We start from the raw sequence: 26133 nt of genomic DNA, 5'->3' as shown, positions 1-26133 counted from the left end.
TTTAAATCTGTGTAATGACCAGAGACGTCAACCCTCAGCTCAGCACGTAAACGGTCAGCTCAGCACGTCAACGGTCGGCTCGGCACGTCAACGGTCGGCTCAGCACGTCAACAGTCGGCTCAGCAAATATCCAGCCCAAAATACACCACTAGTGGTCTGTTCTTAAAGACCAAAGAACCAGGCCCTTTTTCTTCCTCCTTTCTTGCTGCTACCCCTCAACTATTTCATTGCTTGTCAATGCTCAGCAAGGAAGACAGCCTAACAGCAGCCCTCCCACCTGTGGTAAGGAAGCATGTGGGTGAGAACCTCGGGATAATCTTATCTATGCGTTTATGACCAAGGTCCTCTTTCAGAGCTACCTGTTCAGCTGTTCCCGACTGGAGGCAGCTGTTCCCGACTGTTACCGTGAATGCAGCATTCACGGAGAGGAGCGAGAACTCCTCTTTCCCTCACTGACTGCTTTATAGGAGGCACTTGACATGCAAAATAGGCTCCTTCTGCCCAAAGTGGAGTAAACGTTTTAGTGTGGTGGTTCAGTATTTATTTTCTGGCGTCCAGTGGCTCTGTCATGGTGATAAAAAGAGTGGGCAAGGAAAAGATGCAGTCCGCTCCATTTCTGGCTGCGTCCGCTGCCATGTGGATGGTGTGCGGGGTGAGTTAGATAAGGGAGGGGTCAGAGCACTTAACTTGCCGGAGCCAAGAAAGCGCTGGTACTTGATGGCTGTTTTAGAGAAGGAAACAACATTCCTCTGATGCTAACTGGTGCTTCTGAGAGCAAATTTGTCAGGAGAGAAGCATGGCTTCTTGAGACAAACCCAGGCTGCTAAGAATGTAAGCTCTGGTCTCACTTTGCGTTCCAGCCACACGCCTAAGTGCTCCTTCCTATGACCAAAGGTAAGAAAGAAATGCAATTCAGGCTCCTGGGCACCTTCGTTTTTGTTCACCTTATTTGTGTTGTAGCTTCTCGCCGCTGAAGTCCGCGGCCCTCCATCTGGCTGTGTTATGTACTGAAACCGATAAACACACTCAGGAGCACCAATCCACGGAAAAGGGAGGATCAAGCCAGCGATGGTGGTTCACAGTTACCGCTCGCATATAACTAGAGGGGTTGTGGCCCGTTTGGGGATAAACCCCACCTAGCTGAAAGCTCTGAGACTGAAGTGAAATTCTGGGGTTGGAGGAGAGGAAAGAGGGTGTGGCCGTTGCTCTGTGGTCTACGTATTTTCCCCTCTATAGTGGCTGGGATGAGGAAAGCCAGAGAGTGGAGGCAGGAGCCCCGTTTTTCACCCCACTGCCACACCCTTCATGGCCAGTGGCTCTAGGTTTATCTGCTGGAGCTTAAATCCCACAAATACTGATTTAAAATTCACTGGGAGAAAGGCAGTGCCTCCCAGCCTGAGCCGGGGCTCAATGAATGTTAAGATATGACTGATTATATCCTCATTCCATTAGGGTAGCCAAAAAGGAAAAGAGCCAGCGCCATTGGGACAAAGGTCACCGACCTCTCAACCGCCCTGCCCCTTCCACAAAAAGCCTGAGATGTTAAGTAGGTGGGGGAGGGAGGAGAGGCGGGAGCTCAGGGTTTGAGGAAGGCCAGGCAGTCTTTGCCCCTCGAATAGCAACGCGATGAGCTCAGCCCCCTCAGTCCAGGCCGAGAGCCAGACGGCGGTCACGTGGCCGCGGGGCGCCCCGGGCGCAGGGTCGTCGGCACAGCTGAGGGGTGCGCGCCGAGCTCCGCCGGGCGAAGGAATTCCAGCCCCGTGAAATGGCTCCAGAGTGTCTACCGTGACTCGCTCAGGGGCTGTGGAGGGCAAGAGAGTGTGTGCGCTTGAGCCGCTAGAGGGAGGGCGTTTTGTTCCTCAGCCGTCAGACGCGAGCTCTGCAGGCCGAAAACCCAGACCCGTGGCAGCCGACATCGGGAAGCCCCTGCGCGGAGGTTTAGCCTCTCGGGGCACACAGGCTGGGTCACAGGGGTCTTGAATTTGGGGTTCCTCGTAAGACTGGAGCGCAGGCCGTCGCCTGTGCTGGCAGCGCCCTCATTGTGAGCGTTGTTGGTCAGACTGGGGAGTGACTGAAATGTGACTTTGAAGGTTCAGGGAAGCTGAGGGCGGCTAGGGAGGAAACCGCGCGCCTTGCCAGACCACGTGACTCGGCGCGAGAAAGCGATGGCAGGTCTCTGGGCTGCTCAGAATTGAAAACGTGGCTTTGAATTAAATAATAGGGTTTTTATGCGACTCTGAGAGACTTAAGATTTGATGTAGGCTATTCCAGTGCTCACACAAGACCCACACCATAAACCAGACTGCAGGGATTTCCTATTCTCTAGTATCCTTGAAGCCACCTGCCCTACTTGAACACCTCCAGGGATCAGGCACTGCCTGCCTCACAGGGCATCAGGTATCTTTAGGGAACAGCTCTCAAACTTGTTTGCAGAGGAGTCCAAATTGTGGCTTTGAAATTCCCACTTACTGGCCTTAGTGCTGCCAACCGGGATGCCACAGAGTCAGTCAGTCATACTTCAAGTGTGGAAACGTGACTCCATGGCTCTGCTCTTCTCTAGGTTGAGCATTCCTTCCAGCTTTAACTCTTCCTCGTCAGCCCTGGTCACTCCACATCATCAACTCACCTTCCAGATGTACCACAGTTGACTCAGGATAAAACCCAAACCGGAGGAAGAACTTGGGACTTCACCTGTCTCCCCTGCCCTGCCGGTTCCTTTTTGACTTCTCAGACATACCACAATTCTTAGAACTTGTAGCCAGTGAAAATCCCTACGTTGCTTTATTTTTTAAATGACAGTGTTTATGCTAAAGACATGCAAGATAATATGAAGTCATTTTAAAATGAAGACATTTTAATGACATGGAAAATGCTTAGGATACAACGTGAATAAAAAGTGTTAGGAACAGAACTGTAGATACAGTATGATCAAAAGTATGAAATAAGTATAAAACCCAAGGAGAGGCTGGGCACAGTGGCTTATGCCTGTAATCTCAACACTGGGAAGCCAAGGCCAGAGAATTGATTGAGGCCACGAGTTTGAGACCAGCCTGGGCAATATAGCAAGAGTCATCTCTACAAGAAAATTTTAAAAATTAGCCTGGCATGGTGGCACACACTTGTAGTCCTAGCCACTTGGGAGGCTCAGACAGGATTGCTTGAGCCCAGGAGTTTGAGGTTGCAGTGGCTATTATGTTCACGCCACTACACTGTAGCCTGGGTGACAGAGAGATACACTGTCTCAAGAATAAATAACAAGGAGAAAGTACTTCAAAATGCTTATCAAGTGGGAGGATTATAGAAAGTGTGTATTTTCTCATTTATACTTCCCTGAATGATTTTTCCAGTTTTCAACCATGAAAACATTTTATGATCAAGAAAAAATATTCTTAAAGAGTGTCGTCACTTTATCCTGAAATTATGCAAGTCGCTGTGCTCATATTCCAACTAAGCACATTTGATCGATTTTTTTGTGTGTTTAAAAGATAACTGCCCCAAGCAATACAGACACAAAGATGATGTGATATGGTCCCAGTCCTCAAGGGACAATCTTAGAGACACAAGTCTATAAGTGACAATATTATAAGGAGAAGTAAGAAAAGATCTAAATAAAGAGCTTTGGGAGTTCTGTGAGGGGGCGAAGATAATGAAAACATCTCTCCTGAGATTCTCAGTATTTCCACATTTCCAACCAGTTCCTTTTTTACTGATCAGAATTCACTTGAGAGCAGCCATTTTCCTCACGGGTTCCTCTACCTTCTGAGAGATGAAATTGTCAGGCAGACAGACAAAGTCTTTGATAGCTCTGCCCTTGCCAGAATGAGACTTGGGGCAGATGTCCAAAGAGTTGACATTGCTGTCACTTCTGTTCCGAAAATACTGGAATGTGTAAGAAGAAAGAACTGTCCTTTTAGAAAATTAAAAAAAAAAAATCAAGTAGGGTGTGGGATACTTTCCAAGTAATGTCATTTTGACTTCTTTTACCCTTGGTCATGTGTTCTCCACACATCAGATTATGGATTTGCAAACACCTGTATAGTTTTCCCATGCCCTTCATATATCTTGAGAACTATTTGTTATTTTCTTCAGGGAAGCCTAGGCAGGAATCCCATTTTATCCACTTTGTAACTCATGTCTTTGACACATGTTCAAGACCATAAATATTGTTCCTGGCCTCCTAGCCAGGAACAACAGTTTTTCCCAAGAAATACGTGAAGGAACTTCCATTACTGTTATTTTCTCCCTAACATTTATTCAATTTTATTGATAAGATTTTGTATCCTTCAACTTAATTCTTCCAATGATCTGGGTTTTTTGTTTTGTTTTATTTTGTTTTACAAACCTGTATTTTACGAAGATTTGAGGCAACTGTATAGGAAACACAATTAATTACAAACATAGAAATCTGGACTTGATAAATTAACAGGGAAGAGACATAAGGAGTACACAGAATGTAGCTCTATAGGCCAAAAGTTCTCCACCATCACTACAGTTAAACTTCAATAATTATGTTTCCTGGCAGCCAAGGTGAAAAGGGAGAAAAGAACTTGCATCTGTAGCTCTTACTGTCAAAAAGAATAAAGCCTGCCAGATTCTCTAGAGAAAGATAGTATTTACTAGCTTTGTACAGGGGCTGCTGCAGGGGGTACAGGGCAGTGTCCACCACATTTCTCCACCAACACAATGACAATTTCCCAAGCCTGTTTCAGATAGGACTCATTCATAAAAGTCAAGGGCGGCACAGCAAGGCACCATTTCGTGATAGTGATTCTGGTAGGCTATAGACTCATAATAGGTATTCTGATCTCGTCACATGTTCTTAGGTGATATACCTTATACCTCTCACAGAGCCCATTGCTATGACTCTGAAGGACAAAACAGCTCTGCAACAGCAAAAATGTTCTGCATCCTCCTTTTATTTCCACATTCGGCCCTTCACATGGGAAAAGAGATGCAAGCCACAAGTCCTCCTGCCATTTACTGAGCACTTCATGTTATACCTAAGACACCAACCAGTTTCTTCCATTCCACCCAAAGCAGCAGCTCAGAGGTGAGTCCCTGAGCTGGCTGATTTGGGCAGTCGCTCCCTCCTCTGGCCAGTGAGTCAGGAGGTAAGATGATGACCCTTTCCATTACCTAATACTGTAGCTAGGGCTTTCACAAATCATAGTGCTTTTTTATTCTGCCATCAAAGGACCCTTGAGAGCCGAGGAGAGAGAATAGAGAGCCCCAGGGATGCAAGGCAGAGATAGCCCAGTGTGGCCCACCATAAACATAAAATTTCCGAAAATTCTCGTGCTTTGTTCTAAATTAATGGGAATTTTGTGTTTACCTGATAATGTTTATTTTTTCCCAAAGTGGGTATACCATTTGATTTATGAAATATTTTTAAATTTTGAAACACAAAAGTTGCAAGTACAACACAAAGAACTTGTATCCTAATTTACCTGAGAGCAGATCACAGAACAAATGCTCCATTACCTGCTAAAAACAAGGACATTCTCTTACATGACCACAACACAACCATCAAAGCAACACCGACTCATTACTACCAACTAAACCTCAGACCCCAGTCAAGTTTCACACATTAATTGTCATGTCTCTTAAGTTTCTCTCAGTCTGAAATAGCTCCTCAGTCTTTCTTTGACTTTCATGACTTTGACACAGTTGAAGATTATGAGACTGTGATTTTGCAGAGTGTCTCAGATTGGTTTGTTTGAAGTTTCTGCGTGGTCCAATTTTGGCAGGAATATCAACAAAGTGAAGCTGTGTTCTCCTCACTGCACCCCATCAGGAGGTGAGTGATTTCACTATGTTTCATTACCTATGATTCTCTCTTTGATCACTTAATTAAGGTGGTGTCTGCCAGGCATCTCCACTGTAAAGTTACCTTTCACACTTTGCAGTTAATAAATATGTTGTGAGGAAGTGCTTTGAAACCATGGAAATACCCCAAACGTCCTCAAACTTTTAATTTATTCATTTACTTTATGTAAGTATGGACTCAGAATTTCCTGTTTTACTCAGTGGATTCTAATCGGTTGCAGTCATTACTTGTTTTGATGTTCAAATGATCCCCAGTTTGGCCTGTGGGAGCCCTGCAAGCCAGCGTCTAGTTTTTAGACATGTCCCTGTCATTCTTTAAGCATTGCCTTGCCTACTGGCACCACAAGATGTTTCAGGCTTATTTTGTACTTTCCCTGCCCCAGCCCTGGAATTCTCCAAAGAGCCCTGTTTCCTGGCATGATCTCAGGTCACTGCCATCTCTGCCTCCCAGGTTCAAGCGACTCTCATGCCTCAGCCTCCTGAGTAGCTGGGATTACAGGCGTGCACCACCAAGCCCAGCTAATTTTTGTATTTTTAGTAGAGACGGGGTTTCGCCATGTTAGCCAGGCTGGTCCTCAAGTGATCCGCCCACCTCGGCCTCCCAAACTGCTAGGATTACAGGCATGAGTCACCATGCCCAGTCAGCCCTAGTTTCTTTTGATGGAGAATGACATTTAGAAGCTAAAGTTTAGGTACTAGGTATACTCTTTGCTACTTGCATGTCACTGTTCCCAAGTCTTGTCAGTAGACAGGGTTAGGGAGTATGTATATACACATGTGTATGTCCACACACATATTTATACCTTGTCTGTAAATACTGGAAAGCATGAATTTTCAACCACAGATTTCATTTTCCCTTTCCTTTTTTTTTTTTTCCTCTTAGAGACAGAGTCTTACTATATCACTCAGGCTTGAGTACAGTGGTGCCATTATGTAGCTCACTGCAGCCTCCACTTCCTGGGCTCAACCAATCCTCCCACCTCAGCCTCTCAAGTAGCTAGGACTACAGGCACACAGCACCACACCCAGCTAATTTATTTTTTGTTTTTCAGAGAGAGGGTCTCACTATGTTGTCCAGGCTAATCTCAAACTCTTGGACTCAAGCAGTCCTCCTGCCTCAGCCTCCCAAAATGCTGGGATTGTCACTGTGACTAGCCCCTTCCAATTTTTGTAATAGTTTTCTGACGGTAAGAAGCCTGGCTCCCAATATCTTTGATCTACTTACTAATATGGTTTTGCTCTGTGTCCCCACCCAAATCTCACGTTGAATTGTAATCTCCAGTGTTTGGAGAGGGACCTGGTGGGAGGTGATTAGATCATAGGAGTGGGCTTCTCCCTTGCTGGTCTCATGATAGTGAGTGAGTTTTCACAAGATCTGGTTGTGTAAAGGTGTGTAGCTCTTTCTCCTGTCACCATGTGAAGATATGCTTGCTTCTGATTTGCCTTCTGTCATGATTGTAAGTTTCCCGAGGCCTCCCTATCAGGCCTCTTGTACAGCCTGCATGCAGAACCGTAAGTCTATTAAAACTCATTTCTTTATAAACTACCCAGTCTCAGGTAGTTCTTTACAGCAATGTGAGAATGGACTAATACACTTACTCATTGCTCAGTCCCCCTGTGTGCAACCAATCTCCCATTGCTGGCACCAGCCACTTTGCCATGCAATGCCTTAGCCCAGCTCACCCTGCTCAGGCTCTGATACCTTGCTCTGTGTGGGAGTTTGGAGGTGGTGAGCAAGTTGGTTCTTCTCCTACTCTCTGCCCAGAAGCAAAAGGGAACCACATATTAAAGAATAGAAGTAATTCTGCCATAAGAGAGCAAGTACCCTCCACAAGAAGAGACCTTTTGTGATGCCATAAATTTGCCCCATGAAGTCTGCTTATGTCTCACTGTCATATAGAATGTGCTAAAAGTTTGAAACAGAGTTGAAGGGCAGGAAGGGTGTGGAAGTGTAAAATCTGAAAAAAAAATATAAAGAGAAGTAATGAGAGGGTGACATAAAGGAGAGAAAGGAAGTAGAAAAGAAAGACTTAGGGAGGTAAGTGAGAAAATAATATAAGGAAGAAAAAGTAAAAAGTGTAGGAGAAAAAGAAGATAAAATGAACGATTGATTAACTTCCCCTTTCCAAAGCTGTTACCGAAGGCCTAGTAAATCAGCTGGTAATAGGCTTGTAAGATACAATCTCTCAGCCACCAACTTTGGCATGTATTAAATTAAGGAAACAGTGATATTTCTAAGATGTCAGCAGTGAGTTTTACTATCTTTGAGGCCACAATTCCAGCTTCCTGCAGAAACTCAAATGCAGCAGCCTCTGGATCTTCCCAAGTATTTTTCAAGTGCCTCCCAAGAAAAGGGCCTCACAGAGCACAGAGACTTATCCTCACCAATTGAACCATCTCATTAACCATGAGTTAATTCTTAAATTTCTAAGATAAATGCCTTTGAGTTTTTGAGAATGAAAAGAGCTTCAACCTTGTGGTCATGGGGAAGTGTGAATTCCCCAATCTAATTCATCTCATCTGTTTTGTCCTCCAGTTGGCTCTCTGCACCACTGGTCAGTGCTGCCAACCCCGTTTGTCTCCATGTGCCCACCTTCCATTCCACCTCGTCTTACTGCAGTCTAGTATCTGCCACAAGCTCTTCATGCATGGAGGGTCAGAATCCTATTCTCAAGTAAAAGAATCCTTATCTAATGACCTCTTTGCTGCATCTGTCATAAAAAGAACAGTAGGAAGAGCCCATGGGTTAGAGGATGAGTATTGGCAAAGACCAGCAGAGAGCCCGAGGAATGCAGCTGAGAGGGGGCTAGTCCTCATGGGCAGTGGGGAGCTGGGCTTAGGGTAGCAGGGATATAAGCGGCTTCCCATGTGTAGTTGTATTGGCTTTGTGGATACTGCAAAAGAGCTCCCCTCCTTTCTCCTTAAAAAAGGAAACTAGGCTTGGCTAAGCAAGGATGCAGTTCTTGGTTACAGGGGCTCTGGTGCATTGAGTATTGTTCCAGTGGCTTCAAAAGACAGCCGTGGCAGCTGGAGAACCAACCATGCTGCTCCGGGGCCTGCCACGTGCTCACCGTCCACCCCAGTCCCCTGGGCCTCTGCAACTCTCCCTCTCCTGGCCTGGCAGTGGCTATCATGGGTCTCTCAGAGTCTTGGCCCTATGAGCCTGAAGAATAGCTTTAATAGCCCTATGTTGCCACTGCCTGAGTGGGATGGTGGAATGTTCTTCTCATTCACACCTCATCACAGAACCAGATAGGGTGGGCCAGATGGAAGGAGTGCATCTGGGTATATTATTCTGAAGCTGAGGCTTCATAAGGGGGTGCCCATATGTCTCCCTCCTCCACTGTACTGAGAAATGGGGATCATGCCTTTGTCTTCACTGGGTCCTTTCCTTTCCCCAGCCCCACTCCTAGTGCCTCACACACATGGATACCTAACCTGCCACTTACTCAAACTGCAATTTTAGATCAACTGGGGATGGAGGAGGCACACTATTCTTAGAAGTCTTTACTGCCATCTCCTAGAAAATTGTCAGAAAGCCCATACAAATGTACAATGACTACATGAATGGCGCCCCCAGAGTTGTGCAGTGTGTGGCTTTCTCACCGTAAGCTGCAGTCTGTTCGATGGATGAAAAAAATCCAATGCTTATAGCCAATGCTTATATTCATTTTTGCTAATAATTCTAAACTCTCAAAATGGGGTTCCCAGAAGTGCTAACAAGGAACAATGATCTAAATTAACATTAATTACTCCCTTTAGGTGGAAGATCCACCAAAAACTTAAGTTCAGATCAGCCAGAAACTGCCAGCACAAGGGGCTTGAATGATTTAATAAAACAGCCAGTGATAGATTTGAATTTTTTCATGGCTTAATGATTTTTTTTCCATGTGGAACTAGGAGGCTGGCAGTTTGCAGACTATAGCAGGCACAACATCAAAATTTGTCCTCAAGTTGTTCCTGCTAGGGGCTGGAAAGAAAGGGCTGGCAGAGTGTGGGCCTTCCAGCTGAGCCCATGGTAAGGGGTGCTGACAGGGTCATACAGTGCGTGTTTGGCTGGGTAGGATGAACAGGTTGCTCACCAAAAGCTGTATACCAAAAAGACTGCTTGGTCCAGCAGAAGGCAATGTTTTCTCATTTCTCTGCCCGTAGGGGATGCCTTTTTCTAATTCTCACAAGGACTAGCACCATACAAGAGATTCAAATTGTCACTGCAGTGCTGAGCCTAGTAACAGCAGTTCCCTGAAATTAGCATCTCTTGTGAGATCCACAAAACCAAACACCCTGGCTCATTCTGATCATTACTTCTTTCCCTCTTTCTACATTAAATCATTCATAAGCCTGTCATGAAATCTCTGTGTTCTAAGTTCAGCTCAGTGACTTTGTGAGCTGGAAACTCTCTGCTCCTGCAGGTTACTGTTTTCTGCTGTCTATATCTCAAGAGACTGACCTTCAAAGATGGCATTAAACAAGCTTACTTGCCTCTGACTTCCATCTGGTTTGGCCAATGAGAGATGCTGGCAGACCAGTAGGCTGCCAGGCGGGCTGGAGCAAAGATCGATTAACACTTCCTCCCTGTGGGCCACAGGTTGGCAGTGTCCATGTCATGGGCTGAATTAAGTGCCCCAAATTAATATGTTCAATTCCTAACCCCTAGTACTTCATAGTGTAACTGTATTTAAAGATGGGACCTTAAAGGAGGTAATTAAGTTAAAATGAGATCATTAGGTGGGACCCTAATCCAATATGACCAGTGGCCTTATAAGAAGAGGAAATTTGGACACAGATGCAGGCACAGAGGGAAGACCATGTGAAGACTGGAAGGAGAGAGGCCTTAGAAGAAACCAACCCTGCCAGCACCTGCATCTTGGACTTGTGAGGACATAGATCTCTGTTGCTTAAGTTATCACATCTGTGCGATTCTGTTATGGTACCTGAACAAACTAATACAATCCCTCTACCAGAGTCACAGCTGCAGTCCATGCCCCTACTCCTAGAGCTCCAGTTCTCTCCCTGGGCTTGGATCACAGCATCCTCTCCTTACCCCTTCAGGCTTAGGAGAAAGCAGGAAGGGCCCCTGCTATTGCTTCCCTATCACTGCTGGTTTCTCTGAACTGCGCACATGTCTTTGTAACTGCCTTTATTCGACTCTTCTTCAGTCACCCCACCCCAGTGCACCAGGTGTTACTTACAGGAACTTAGATGGATCCACTTGTTTCCCTCACTATTTGCTTGAGCTGTTCCTAAAATGTAATCCTATCTAGCAGAAATAAACCAAAATGGCTTATCAGGTGAGCCCATTTCTGTCACATTACTGTGTAAAAAGTATTTTCTAAGATTTCCATGGTGACAAGAAGCTGTTGGAATATGCAACCTAACAGCTCTGCAAAAATGAAGGTACTGAATTGTAACTAATGAATGAGAAACTGACTGCTTTGACGAAAGAAATGTATGCTATGGAGAGAACACTTTGAAGGTGGATATTTAGAATTGTTTCCACCATTGAGAAATGTTGGTTCTGAAAACAGTGTTACCGTTATTAAAAATTCTAATATGTACATGTGTCGAAAACTGAGAAATGGAACTTTTCTACGTTATTTTAAAATATTTTAAATGTAGGCTGGGCACATTAGCTCATACCTGTAATCCTAGCACTTTGGGAGGCCAAGGTGGGAGAATCACTTGAGTCCAGGAGTTCAAGACAAGCCTGGGCAATAAAGTGAGACCCGGACTCTACAAAAAATTTTAAATTTAGCTGAACATGGTAGTGCTTGCCTGTAGTCACAGTTACTTGGGAGGCTGAAGTGGGAGAATTGCTTGAGCCCAGGTGGTCGAGGCTGCAATGAACTATGATCGCATCACTGCACTCCAGTCTGGTGACACAGCAAGATCATCTCTTATATGAACAAACAAAAAACCTTTTAAATGTACAATTTCAGAGAGCTTTGGACATATCTTTATGTCCAAAAACAAGGGTGGAAATCAATATATTAAAAGAATATCTCCACTCCCATGTTTATTGCAGCACTATTCACAATAGCCAAGATATGGGTTCAACCTAAGAGTCCATCAATGGATGAATGGATAAAGAAAATGTGGTATATATATACAATGGAATATTATTCAGCCATAAAAAAGAATAAAATCCTGTTATTTGCAGCAACATGGATGGAACTGGAGGCCATTATGTTAAGTGAAATAAGCCAAGCACAGACAGACAAATATCACATGTTCTCACTAATGTGGGAGCTAAAAAAGTGGATGATTGCCAGAGACCAAGAAAGATAGGGAAGAGGGAGAGATGAAAGGGAAAACAAGAATATAAATGTGTTTATTACCACTGAACTGTACACTTAAAAAGGTAAAGATGGTAAATTTTAAATGTGTATTTTACCTCAATTAAAATAAAGTGTAAAAAAACTGAGAAGTGGGGTTTTTCTAAATTATTTAAAAATCTTTCAAATGTACAATTTCAGAGAACACTGAATATATCTTTATCTGTCTATCTCTGTCTCTATTTATCTATGTAAAAATGGTGCATCAATCAGACTTCTTTGCCTTCTGACTTTCTCTGGGTTTGGTCAATGGGAAGCACTTTGATTAGAATATAAGAACTATTGATTGACCCAAGGCAGATGAAAATGAATTGGTAAACTTTCAACAGAACCTTTGCATAGCTGGTGGATGTGGGTAAAAAAGTGAGTCTAACTTAGCAATTACAGCCAATTATGCCCTTCTTGCATTATCTCTGTAGTATTGTTTCAACCATGAGCATCACTAAAGCCAGGTATCAAAACAGACTGATCTTAGAAGCAGATTTTGAATTGTGTCACAAAGTGTTATATCAAACTTTTCAAATGAAGCATATTCAGTTCAGTTACATATAAATATAAAATGAGTATAGAACCTTAATAGGAAAGCAAAAAGCAAAAGGGGGTTTTGTACCATCAATAAAATAATATTATTTCATCTTTTCTTCATTCTTTTTCATTTTTTGTTTTTTGAGACAGAGTCTTGCTGTGCCACCCAGGCTGGAGTGCAGTGGTGTGATCTCGGCTCACTGCAACCTCCGCCTCCCAGGTTCAAGCAATTCTCCTGCCTCAGCCTCCCAAGTAGCTGGGATTACAGGCCTGCGCCACCATGCCCAGCTACCACCATGCCCAGCTAATTTTTGTATTTTTAGTAGAGATGGGGTTTCACCATGTTGGACAGGCTGGTCTCCAACTCCTGACCTCAAGCGATCCACCCACCTCGACCTCCCAAAATGCTGGGATTACAGGTGTGAGCCACCACCCCGAACTCCTTGCTTCATTCTTTAACATTTTCCCTGTTTTTAATTACTATAATATATTAGTTCAATAGTACATATAACATATATATAATTTACAAATAACAAGTATTGGGAGTATCTGCTTAAAAACATTTTACTGAATCCAGTGAGCCATCCAAAAAGCATGGAAACCACTGAGCATTAAAACCATAAGGGGCTGTAAAATAAAATAAAAAAATCTGCACCCAGAATCTTAGAACTTCACATTGACACACTCTATGTGTCAACGAAAGTGGGGGATGTGAAGGAGGAACTGCCAGCCCCACGCAGCTTCCCACATTAGTCAGGAGAGTATGTTCATTTAGTTGCACCACCATTTCTCAGAACGTTTTGGAAATATTTGGAATGTAGTAGGAGACCTAAGGGACCACCCAGTCAAAACCCAAACGAAAGCCTTCCAAAGACAACAGGGGGCAAAATGAGGGTCAGCTCCTCCCAGCTCCACATCCGGCCAGCAGCGGGCTGGGCGGGGCAGCCATCTTGTCCCACTCTGGCCTCTTCCGCGCATTCCTGACTGTCACAGGGGGCCTGAGCCTGGGGAATGAATGTTATCACTGCAGGCAATGTTTAGAGGTGACAGAAAACACTCCAGTCACATCAGAGAGAAGAGCCATTTAGACTAGACTAGGGCGCAATACCCCTGGAGCTGATCTCCCTTGCCTTTCCCCTAATGCCTCCAACAAAACGAGACTCCGGTTCCAGGCAGCGCTCTGGACGATATGCCTATTTACTCTGACATTTCAGGCAAATGGCTATGAAAATACTTTGGTGGCTTGGAGACATGACTATACAGTTTTGTAATGAAAGCTTCTTCCAAACTGCTATCTGTTATTTTTTCAGAATTCCTCACTGATTAAAATCTGGTTACAAAACAAGGGACCTAGAGATGTTCACTTCGCTACTTCTCTGCAGATGCCTCCTGCTGCTTCCAGCTTTTCTCCTTTAAAGCAGGGTGAATCCAAATCATGGTCTCAGCCCTGAAGGAGGCACCAAAGCAGTTTCACTGCCCTGTGAAAAGCTTCTAGAGGAGCTCATCTGAATGCTTGAAGAAACCAGCCGCCCTTGCAATTACCTAAAAGGAATTGAGTCATTTTAGCAAGACGTTATTTCTGCCATCCACGGTCACAATCATCTCTTTGAAAAATAAATACTCTTGGTTTGTGGTTTTGTTTTTTTGTTTGTTTGTTTTTAATATCCATTATGGGATGGTCTGATTAGACAATGGGATTTCATAATCTAGGGAGGTGAGCGCATCCCTGTGTTTTGCCAATCCTCATTATTCAACCTCCTGCTGTGCACAGGGGTGGGGCTTCTACACACCAGGAAACTCCAGATAAATAGAAGCACAAACTGCTCTGCCCAAAGCCACACTCTGCGGTGCCAAGGCTGGCAGATCCTGCCATTTTACAGACTATGGCCTCCAAACTGGGTTTTCCTCTTTTTCATGCCTGCAAAGAATAAGAAAGCACATAGTCCCAAGTCCCTTTCTCAAGATGACCCTCCACATGGACACCTGAAGCAATCAAACAGCCTCCGACCAAGAGGCATTTGTTACTTACTCCACACACCATCCTCCAGCTTGTTGCAAAACCTGTCTGCCTTCTCACTGTAAAGAATGACGCACACACTTTTAATCCATTCGGCTTTTTGAAAAATGAAGGCGAGGCCTTGATTTACTGTGGTTTGCCTACCCTACTCTATAATGCCAACAGATTATTGGGCCTGGTAGCAGCCTTGTCCATCATGTTTTATGGCTGGGGCCATTCCCATCTTGGCTGGGGAGTTAAGAGTGGAATTTTAACTATGAATTTTCTTGTGTGTAATAGGCTAAAGTCAAAAGGCCACATTCTGCTTTCAGATATGCATGAACAACTTCCAACTGGAGTTACTCATATATATCTGAATTTAGTTAAAATATTCCAACACCTAGCCGCCATTAAATAACATACTTGTTTTCTTTTTAAACCTTTTCAATGTGCATGTGGATGAGTGAAACAGCATGTATAAATTAATCAAAATTATTCACTCTTTTTGAGGAAATGTTTGGTTTTTAAGAAACAAAGCCATTTGGACATTTTACTCTCTAGTCCTGCTCATCTATTCCACCTTGATACACACCAACCACTGAGCTTCTTCAAGCTTATCTTGAAGGGCTCATTAGCCTCTACCCTTCCTGTTACGTAGTGCGTAGCTATGGTAGAGTGGAAACACACAACAGGGCCGGATTCAGAAGAAGCAAGATCAAGGTCCAGCTCTGATAATAGTTATATGAACTTAAGCAAATCAATTAATCATCTCAGTATCTATTCATCTGTAAACTGTTGACTTTGTAAGATTATTGGGTGAATTCAATAGATAGTGGGTGTTACATTTTTTTTTCAAAAGAACTTTGCCTGTTGCATAAGCAAAAAATGTAAACAAAACTCCAATGCTGATGAAGATAGTAAGGAGAAACTTATCATCACACAATGAGAGAAGGAGTATAAAATGGTACTACTCCTTTGGAAAGCAACTGCAATTAATATATTGATAATATTGACCGTTTAAAAGTGTCCTCTTTGATCCAATAATTCCACATATGAAAATTTGTCTTTACCTCTATATGTAAAGCTTTTCTTCATAGCATTTTTATCATGGAAAACAAGTGGAAACAATCCAAATTTTAAGCAAATAGGGAATGTTTAAGCACACTGTCATATACACTTAACAGAATACTTGGGTTAAATTCTTGTAATGTTAAATGAATAAAAATTGATTCAAAATACATATTCTACATGATCACATCTTGGTAACAGAAACAACAACAAAAAAGCCTTAGAAAGGACTAGAACAACTAGAACAAATTTTTCAGAAGTAATTGGTGGAAGAAAATCAGAAAGTGCTTTGGATACAAAGAATATAGGAACATTTCCCCTCTTTGAATACTTAATACTGTGTACATAGATGGCACAAAGTATATATTAAATGAATTTTTTTAAGTGTTATACATTAGCTCCTAATTAGCAAGAACACCCTGCTCAGCTATCTTTTCAATTAATCAAAACTTTACCTTAATTAGCCCTGGAAAATAGGTTTTTGCAGTGGTTGTATCTTATTTTTCCATCCAGCTATCTATAGGATCGTAGAGATTCAGGCTAACACATTTGGCATTTGGTCAGATAGCAAAAGCTTGGATTTAGCCATTGTCACAAGGAGCAACATCAAAGGAATTCTGAAACATTGCTCCCCACATACAGCATGGCCCATGTCATTTGATCTTCAAGAATGCAGAGCAGTGGGTGATGAATGTTCATGAGAGCCAATGTATACATTTCCATCAACAGGAGGAATGGGTGCAGGCCAAACTAGCAATGAGTGGTACGCTGTAAGCATAGACAGCCATTTGCAGAGGTGTCAGCATATTGTACAGAATTATAAATAAGGAGGGACATGTGATAAATAAAATTTCATTAATTTACAGAAATAAACCAAAACATCCAAAATAGGCAGCTCCCTGCATATTTGGTCTTCTAACCCGCAAGAAGTAATATTTATTGCCTTCATGTGAAAGCCAACTTTAGTGATATTCCTTTGTGGTAATATTATGATATACCATTTTGTATTCCTAGCATGTCCTACGACCCTCGTTATGGTGCACTTATGAGCAGAGCACCACATTCAGTACACAGTGGAGTTGTCCACCAAGAAAATAAAAGGTAGTTTGTGTTGAGACAACCCACTTAGAGAAATGAATTTTACAGAGGGCAGAAATAATGTCTCTATGGCAGAAATTAAGTCAGTTCTTGAATTTCAAATGGAAGTGTCTCGTCACAGCTGAGTTACTTAAAGAGCAAAAGACCAAACATGCACCTCAATTACAGGAAATTAAAAGCCCCTTGAAAGCTCACAAAATCATCAAAAGTTAGAAATGAAAGGTAGCTTATAAATCTTCTATTACCCACCACACAACACATACCCACATTTTTATAGATGAGGATAGAGCCCAGAAAGGTTAGATATTTTTCCAAGATCACACAGCAAATAAATGGTAGAGCCGGGATTCAAACCCAAGACTCTTGGCTCTGTCTGTTGTTCTTGCCTCAATGCTCTGCCAATACCAAAGGGCCTGCAAGCTGCAAACCTTAACCAGTACTGTTCATCAGACATTTGGGAAGGATTGTAACATGATGGAAAGGGCTTTCGAGTCAGACTGGAGTTTAAATCCTGACTTGGTCACTTACTTGTATGGCCTTGGATAAGTCAACCAACGTCTCTGAACCTAAGGGTCATTTATAAAGCAAACATTGTGAATCCTACCCGCAGTGTGGTGGTGAGAATCAAATGAAATAATGTACACTAAGTGCCAAGCAGGGAGCCTGGCTAACCATGGGAACTTGAGAAGTATCTGTTATTACTATCATATTACTTCCTTGAATGCATATCCGAAGTCCTGAACTTTCAGTCTTAGTCAGGAAAAGAGAGTAAGGGTCCAAATTCTTCATCCTTCTCTACAAAGCCTGTGTGGATGTTTCTGTTCACGGCTGTGCTGCGCCAAAATAAATCTAATTCAATCCGGACCATTAAATGCTTGGCACCATGTTTTACACTAATCTCATCAGTTGTTATTTTCAGTTTCTAGTTTACCCAAACAATCCATTTTTAGAGTTAGTGACCAAAGCTGCCAATAAAATAGACTTATCTTGAAAACACCAGGATCCTCCTGAAGGAATGTCAATATACACGCACAGCATACGGCAATGCTTTATAAGAGTTTGACCACTGGCTTACAGTTGGCCAGCTCAACTGTAAACTCAATACTATTTTGGGGTATTAATATCTATAAGTGCTTAATATCCCAGCCACACTGCCATCCACTAGGTTTGAATGTCCTTTATGGAGTGAACTTGATCCTCCCATTTCACTTTTGGTCTCTCTCCAGAGAAGCTAATGTACTGGCATAGTTCTGCCATTTGTCAGCCAGAAGTCTGGTTACACATTTGCTCGTCAATCTAAACCTAACCTATTCTCATATGAGCACTTGGGGTTTCATGTAAATCAACCAGACGTTCTGTCATTCACCAGCAATATCTCTCCATAGTATTCTACACCCATGTGCCTTCATGAAATATTTCATTATGCTGGTGGAAGAAATATTCAAATGAATGTGCTTTTTCAGGGATGGTGACACCAGAATGTTTTAAATCTGTTCATTACCACAACAAGGATAAATGGCGTTTCTGCCAAAGACTTTTGATAACGGGTGCAGTAATGCATGCCAGCACTTTCTGAAATTAAAGGTTCTACCCTGAGAGGTAAGTAGGATAATGCATGGCTAACAAATGCAAACCCAAATTTCAGAGCTGAGTGTTTCTTGTCAGTATCACCTATCGTTTCCAACAGACGCTGCCTTAGGGAGTTCGTAATGTCATTTCTACTCTCTTGATATTAATGTCCAGGTGAGCCTACCCCAAGGTTTGTAAAAGAGCAGATCCTTATTAACTTAGCATGCTTTATTGTGATTTTTCTTATATTTGGATTCACATATGCTTTTAACAGCTGCATTTTAAAAATCTGCTATGGTTTAAAGACAGTATTTCATAAAAGCCTTAGTTCATTATTCAGTAAAATATTTTAATAACCAGCTGAACAGTCTCTCGTTAAGACTTTAAGATATTTGTTTCTGATTGTGCTATTAATTGTTAAAGTTTAAAAAAAAAATCAGTGATGAGACTCTAGTCTTCACTAACTTTTTTGGCATCTTCAAGAGGCATAAAGGAAATGAAGAACTGGAAATTTAAAACAGGAAAATAAATATCAGTTCATATTTGCATTGACATATGCATGACATTGGGCCAGTTAACTTCAGTATCTCTGGATTGTAAAATGGTGTTTTAGTGTAGAACTAATACATGAGAATTATGGAGAAAATGGAGAGAAAAGAGCTTCCAATTCAGGTTATCTATGAAGAGCATATTTTATTCTTACAAGTGTCTGAAAATGCCGGGTATCATTGCTATTCACCATGAGAACTTTTGGAAGTATGACCACTGTAAAGAAAAAAAAATCCAATATCTGTGAAAGGTTATTCATCCAAATAATGTACCCTCTAAAATTAAAAAATCACAGGTAGAGCTATATTGTATTGGCTCATAAAATGCCTAAAATGGACAGAATACAGATTCTGGTCAGAAAGTAATAGTTTTCCTCTCCTATTTTAGATTCTGAACAGGCTCAGAAGATCATAAAGTTTTTTAATACATGGTTTTGAATATAAAGTCACTTGGTCATAATACAAATATTGGTGTCTGCCTGAGGAAAATTTTGTGCCTTAGCGATATGCAAAAACGCCGTCCTCTTTAGAGTTCTCCTTTCTTCATTCCCCATTCATTCCCATTGTAATCTTTTTCCTCTATCTGACTTACTTTCTCTAGTGTTCCCTGGATGAAGTACAATAGCTAAAGTTCAATTTACAAACAAACAAAATCCTATTACTGCAATCTCTCAATGTTTTCCCCATTTACCATACACTAAAGTAAACTTAGCACCAGATGTTTTGGCCTTGTGAGCTGTAGGTGACAGCAAGAATTTTTAATCAGAGAGCCTCAAACTTAGTGGAATCTCGTATTCCAACTTCAGATCCTCAAAGAAGGCATTTATTTCTAATCTGATTGTTAGGGTTAGGTTCCTTCTCTGCCTTTGAATCCTTGTATTGGAATTTACTTTTATTGTGATATGCAGAAGGGGAAAAGATACTCTAATGAACTAAAGCGTGCAAGCAGGCATTTCTTTGACATATTTCCCAGGGTTAGAACTTACACTGATTTTTCTAAATTACCTAAGAGATTCAAGGCATTTTGACTCAAGAAAAAAGCGATTAATTTTTTAATGGCTTTACAAAAACCATAGGCATATTCTCAGCCACAGAAGCTCTTAGTCAAACCAGGAGGAACAACCACTTGGGAGGTGTATTTCTTATGGGCACTTTTTCTTTGCAGAAAATAAACACTTCCAAAGCTGTCAGCTGCCATTGCTGCTACTTTGGAAATCAGCCACACCCAAGATGTAGTTATAAGAGCTAACTACAGGCCAAGGTCATCTGGGGATCCATCCAGCCTGCTCACAGGCATGGCACCCCAACCTGGCCACAGTGCGTGGGCCTGCCAGTCCAGGCAGGCCAGCCCAGACTGCTATTTTAGGTTGGAGTTCCCGAAAGAAGGCCCTTAACTGTCCTTCACACTACTGGCATTCAGCTTTGTACTTAGCCATTCTGAACCATTATCTACTCTATGCCCTAACTGCTTCTCTCCTTTGAAATATCCTACCTCTTTGGGGAGCCCCATGGGAGGTTGATAGATATGTCGAATTGTAATATTAAAATGATTATTTTGTTTAACAACACAAAGCTCACCCATACATACAGCTCTGCTACATCAGGTTACTTCAACGAAGTGCCTGAGCAGGAAACCTCAGGCTTATTTGTCCTCCTCCTTCACCTGGATCTGCTGTTGATCCTTTCCTCTTTCGTGTCCACTGGCATTATAGTTCATCCACATTTGCCTAGACTGCTACACTAACTTTCCAGGTGATCTCCCTCCCTCCAATTCACCAATGTTCTACCATAGGTTATCTTTCAAAATGACAAATCAGAATGCATTTCTCTTCTGTTTAAAATTTTTCACTGGTTCCCTATCATATACAAGATAAATTTTGAATTCCCTATCATCTTAGTCTGTTTTGGGCTTCTATAACAGAATACCACAGACTGAATTATTTGTAATGAACAGAAATTTGTCAGCTTACAGTTCTGGAGGCTGGGAAATGCAAGATCAGGGGCCAGCATCTTGTGAGGGCCTTCTTGCTGCATCATCCCATGATAGAAGGTGGAAGAACAAGACAGGGTGAGACAGAAGCAAAAGAGAGCTCAACTTATCCTTTTATAATGAACCCCTCCCATGATAATGGTGTTAATCCATTCATGAGGGTAGAGCCCTCATGGCCTGATCCCTTCTAAAAGGTCCCACCTCTTAGTACTGTTACAATGGTGATCAACTTTCCAGCACAAGAACTTTAGAGAACACAATCAAACACCTACACCACCTAGACTGCTATTCAAGATTATTTGAGATCCAGAAACTCCTGCCCACTTTTCCAGCCTCATCTCTCATTATTCCCTCCATACCATCTTTCCCTCCTCACATCAATATACCCTATGCTTTGGCCAAACTAAGTATTGATTGTTCCCCAGACCCATAGTGCTTTTTCGTGTCTCCAGATCTGCCTAGTGGAATCTTCTCCTTTTCTTCAAGAATCCAGTTGAGCATCACTTTCTGATGGCGTTTTCCCTGACTCCTCACTCAACTTATGTGCATACATGTGGTTAGTTCCTTCATCTTTGGTGCTCCCTGGGTCGTTACGCACTCTTAGTTTTTGTATCTCTCTCTCGCTCTCTCTACACACACACACACACACACTTTGAACCCTCCTATTAGGCTGTGGGGTTCTTAATGAAGGGACTTAATGTTGATTTTTGTGTTCCCAATATCAAGAGCCATACCTAAATTAAATCTGTAAGTAAATATTGTTATATAAAGTTAACAAAAATTTAAACCTCATAAGCAAATCAGCTAGTTGCATTCAAGAAAATATATTTGAATCCAATTCCTGCCTTTACTTCTGTCTTTCACTAAGTAGAACTTGACTTACCAGGTTCCAAGTTGGGTTGTAGTCTAAGGCACGATATCTGCACTTGAGGAAAACTGATGTTTCTGCCAAAAAATGAACTAGAAAACTCTTGGGGACCAGGGAATTAGATCGGAGAAAAAGAGGCAAGAGCAAAGATGTGCTGGGGCTGGCTTGCTGCCCCATGTGAACAGTCCAATTTTTGAAGACTTAGGAAGCAAAGAGGCTGTTAAAATTGAGACAGACACCATTCATGGCTCATACATATACTATGCCTCTAGGCTATCTCTTCTCTATTTAATCTATATACTCTCCACTCACCTATGCAATTCCCAACTTGGATGTAGGCTTAACCTGGTAAATTTGACTTCAAGATCAATAACCAGCACAGTTCCTACTTTTGCTTTTCCTGATTTGTAATTTTCACCACCTACACTCCCCTCTCCTTTTCTTTTTTTTAAATCACAGACATCCAAAAAATGAGAAGGCTGACGTGGAGATATAGGAGGAGGGAACTGGTATAGTACCCTTGCACAGAGTTTCTGTGATTTCACAAGCACTTTTCTTATGTAGCCATGTCATCTTCATTACCTGAGCATGGAACAAATTGATATAGCAGTGAACAGAATCTAGCCTTCCATTGGACTGACCAGCATAGCAGGTTATTAGTTCACAACTCTGTGGGCTGGCAATTTGGGCTGAGCTTAGCTGGGCAGTTCTTCTGTAGTTCTCCTTTGGGCCAGATGGTTGATCTAAGAAAAGCCTGACTCACACATCTGGGGGTAACAGGCTGTCTGCTAGAGTGTGGGCCCCATTTCTCTGCTAAGTGGCCTTAGTTTGAGCTTATTTACATGGTGATCCCATGGATCTGGAGCAGCAGGAGTCAGCCAGCCTCAGTGTGCAAGCGCTGTTCAAGTCTCTACTTGTACTGTTTACTAATATCCTAATGGTCAAAACAAGCCACATAGTCACACCCAAAATGGAGTGGAGAAAAAATTTTTTTTAAGTAAGAATGTCTTTATTTGTAGATGACATGACTGTCTACATCAAAAATCCTAGTGAATCTATAACAAAACATATTAGAACTAATAACTGAGCTTATTAAGATCACAATATATGAGATCAATGTATAAAAGTCAAACGTGAGAAATTGATTTCTTCATGGGAGGGGTAGAAAAGAGGCAAGAATAAAAGAAAGAAAGGCCTGTGTGGTCATGTTGCAATCTACCACAGAGACCTTTTCAAGGTTATCTATATGAGGCCTGGGTGTCATTTAGAGGATTCCTCTGCTTTCTTTAGTAAATTGATACTCATGCGTTGGTGCATTACTCTGCATGAATTTGACCAGACCATAGGGTGGGTACCCTCTCTGCCCTGGTGAGCCTGATGATGACATGGAGTAAGCTCTGCCTAGCAGCTGTGTGCAACAAGCTCAAACTAGCCCTTTGAGCAAAACAAACAAATAACAAATAAACAAAACACCCCAGCCTTCACTGAGGAGCCTCCCATCCACTTCAGAGAAATGGAAGGACAAGACAAACCTAAAGATATCTAAGGGAGAGAAATGGCAACATACCCCATGGCAAGCTTGCGGAAATAGAGTGTTTTAGAAGTATTTGAAGATACATTTCTAGGCCCCCATCCTCACTCAGCAACAAAGCAAATGGCACTTAACAAGCAGCTACTCCCTTCTAGTAACCCATAAGCTCTCTAACTGGATACAGTCCCCATCACTTTCTTGTCCTCTTTCAATTGTCTCTTAACACTGAAACCAGGTTTTGATTGCCATTTGTCCTGGCACTAACCCTATTGTATAGAAAAATTGAGGAGGACATATTTTTCCCACCAGAATGTGAAAACTACAGATAGATCAACAAGGTTCTGATTTTGTAGAGAAAAGAATATTCCTGTGTATTAAATATACAAGAAAAATGTGTGAAAATAATGCACCTTAAAATGCTATTATGAAACACATCCATTCATTCATTCATTTATGTTGCCCACCTGGTCCCCATAGTCATCTGAGTTTTCCACTCTTGACGAACAAATACTTGCCCTATTTTCCAAGCTAAGTCTTGAATACCTTGTAATGTTTTTTTTCTTGTGGCATCCTGCACTTTGTGCAAAATTAGGAGTGGGGAATGCCAATAAATATTTGATTGACTAATTGACAGCTTGAGTCAAGGTTCTGGAAGAGAATAAATACAAGGGAAAGGCATTCCCTTTTTCATTTAGACCATATTTTGCCCAAGCCAAATGGACGATTTACAGCTAATCATTGCATCTTAACCAGGGACAGCTGGAGCTTACTGCTTGTCTCCTGCCTAGTTGTCTTTATTCCTTCTATAAAGGCAGAAAACAGAAGGGCTCTGCACACAGCAGTCACAGATGCTCATCAAAGACAAACCACTGACATGGAAACTGAACAAGAAAAGGCTTCCTGGTTCAAGGCTGGCTTTTGAGAGCCACGTTCAAGCATGCCCTAAGTAGCATAGTCAGCAGCCTTTTTCCTTCACTCTTTAGGGGCTGGGGTTGAGGAATAAGACTCCCTCAATTTTCCAACAAATAACCTATTTCAATGAAATTAAAAAAAGGGGGTGGGGCAGTGGTGCAGTCAGTCATTCATATGCCAAGTTGTAGCCATGTTAGTATTTCATGCCAGTAATTCTGTCTAGCAGAAACTCATCCTGGCTCTTTTCCATTCCTTTTAGCAAGATTGCAGTTGTAAATCAGCAGGAGTGTCCTGGAGACTGCTCCAGGTAGGTTGTCGGGAGCAGTCTGGAGGAAGAATCTTCAGAATAATTTAGGTTATGAATCTAAGAGGGAAGGTCAATGCTGCTATTTAGAACCAGAGCACTATGCCAAATTTGGCTTTGGAAGGATGCGTTAAATGTCATTCTTGGAATTTGGATTTAGAATATTCTAAAAACACGATCATTTCTACATTCACCCCTACAAGATTTAGCCAGGGTTCTCATCTCTGACCTCTGAACATCCTCTAAATTTGCGAGACCACTATAGTAATAATCCAGTTTGGGTTAGTACTTTTTACTCATAAAAAGAGTTTGAGATCATTCTGATCTCAAGGACACTGTGGACAGAAATTGGATTTGCAGAGTTAGCGTAGGTCTTGGTTCTACCTCTTAATAACAGTATGGCCTTAGACAAATACTTTGACCTCTCTGGGCCCTTTCTTTCTTTCTTTCCTTCTTTCTTTCTTTCTTTCTCTCAGAAACAGAGTTGGGTGGAGGTTGGAAGAAGGGAGAGGATCGGAAAAAATAACTACTGGTCACTAGGCTTAGTACCTGTGTGATGAAATAAATAATCTGTACAGCAAACCCCTGTGACATGAGTTTATCTATATAACAAACCTGCACATGTACCCTTGAAGCTAAAATGCAAGTTTGTTTGTTTTAAAGAAACTGTTATTCAGAGGAATGAATGCCACAAAAAAAAAAGAAAAGAAAAAAAAACTTTGTAAAGTTTAAGAAGATAGAATTAGAAACCAGGGACAGGGAGATAAATGGCCAACATTAACTCAACCAGCAGCTGCAGAACCAGGGATAGAACCTTTGCATCATGACTCAGCACTGAGCCTAGCATTAGCAGGCTTGTTAACTGAACGCATACGTGTTTTCCTATTTTGTGGGGCCCTTTCAGCTAAGGACTGGATGTAAGGCACAAGTCAAGTAGAACGTGGAAGGTTGGAAGGCCTGATCTGTCTACACTGCAACCTCTGCCAGATTTACTAAACCCTTAGTTAAGTTATAGACACAAGCAAGACTCAACAGGCATTCTTCAATTCTTTCTTCTGTATGAGAAAGTATCTCATACAGAGATCTATGGCCCTATTGTTTGGAAACACTCTGTAGAGATGGCAGGGGCTATAGGCTTTACTGCGGCTCCCTCTCTAAAGCTCTTTCCTGTGGCTCTGGTCCTGTTTCCTCAGCATATTTGCCTCTTCATTGGGTGCCTAAGAATGCTTACCCCTCAGTGGAGTCACTGTTGAGTTACACCAAGGAAACCCCCTGGCCTCTGACTGCCATGATTTCCACTGCACAATGTCTCTAAAGACCTCCCGTTCTCTGCAGACTGAAAGAAAACAACGTACACCCTGGGGACAAAAACCACCCCCCTCCCATAAAGCACCATTCCTGCCCAGTCTCAGACAAGATTTTTCCTAAAAGAAGCCACCGGAAAAGAAATAAACACCTCAAGTAATAGTTAACTCTGATCACCCTATTTACTTTAATTATTAACATTTGGCAGTCAAAGGAAACAATAATACTCTCACTAGGCACTTGAGAAAAAAAAAGAAC

The 26133-nt window shown here is 42.1% G+C and overlaps 1 long non-coding RNA gene across 1 annotated transcript; it reads left to right on the top strand.

Moving 5' to 3' along the window:
• Positions 1 to 290: 290 nt before the first annotated feature.
• Positions 291 to 14319, top strand: LOC129031321 (uncharacterized). Its single transcript, XR_008501010.2, has 2 exons — positions 291 to 5797; positions 13997 to 14319. It is a non-coding gene; the product is annotated as an uncharacterized LOC129031321 (long non-coding RNA).
• Positions 14320 to 26133: the final 11814 nt, after the last annotated feature.

This window comes from Pongo pygmaeus, chromosome 11 (assembly GCF_028885625.2).
Source record: "Pongo pygmaeus isolate AG05252 chromosome 11, NHGRI_mPonPyg2-v2.0_pri, whole genome shotgun sequence".
Lineage (NCBI taxonomy): Eukaryota > Metazoa > Chordata > Mammalia > Primates > Hominidae > Pongo > Pongo pygmaeus.
This window is presented reverse-complemented; position numbering and strand designations above follow the sequence as displayed.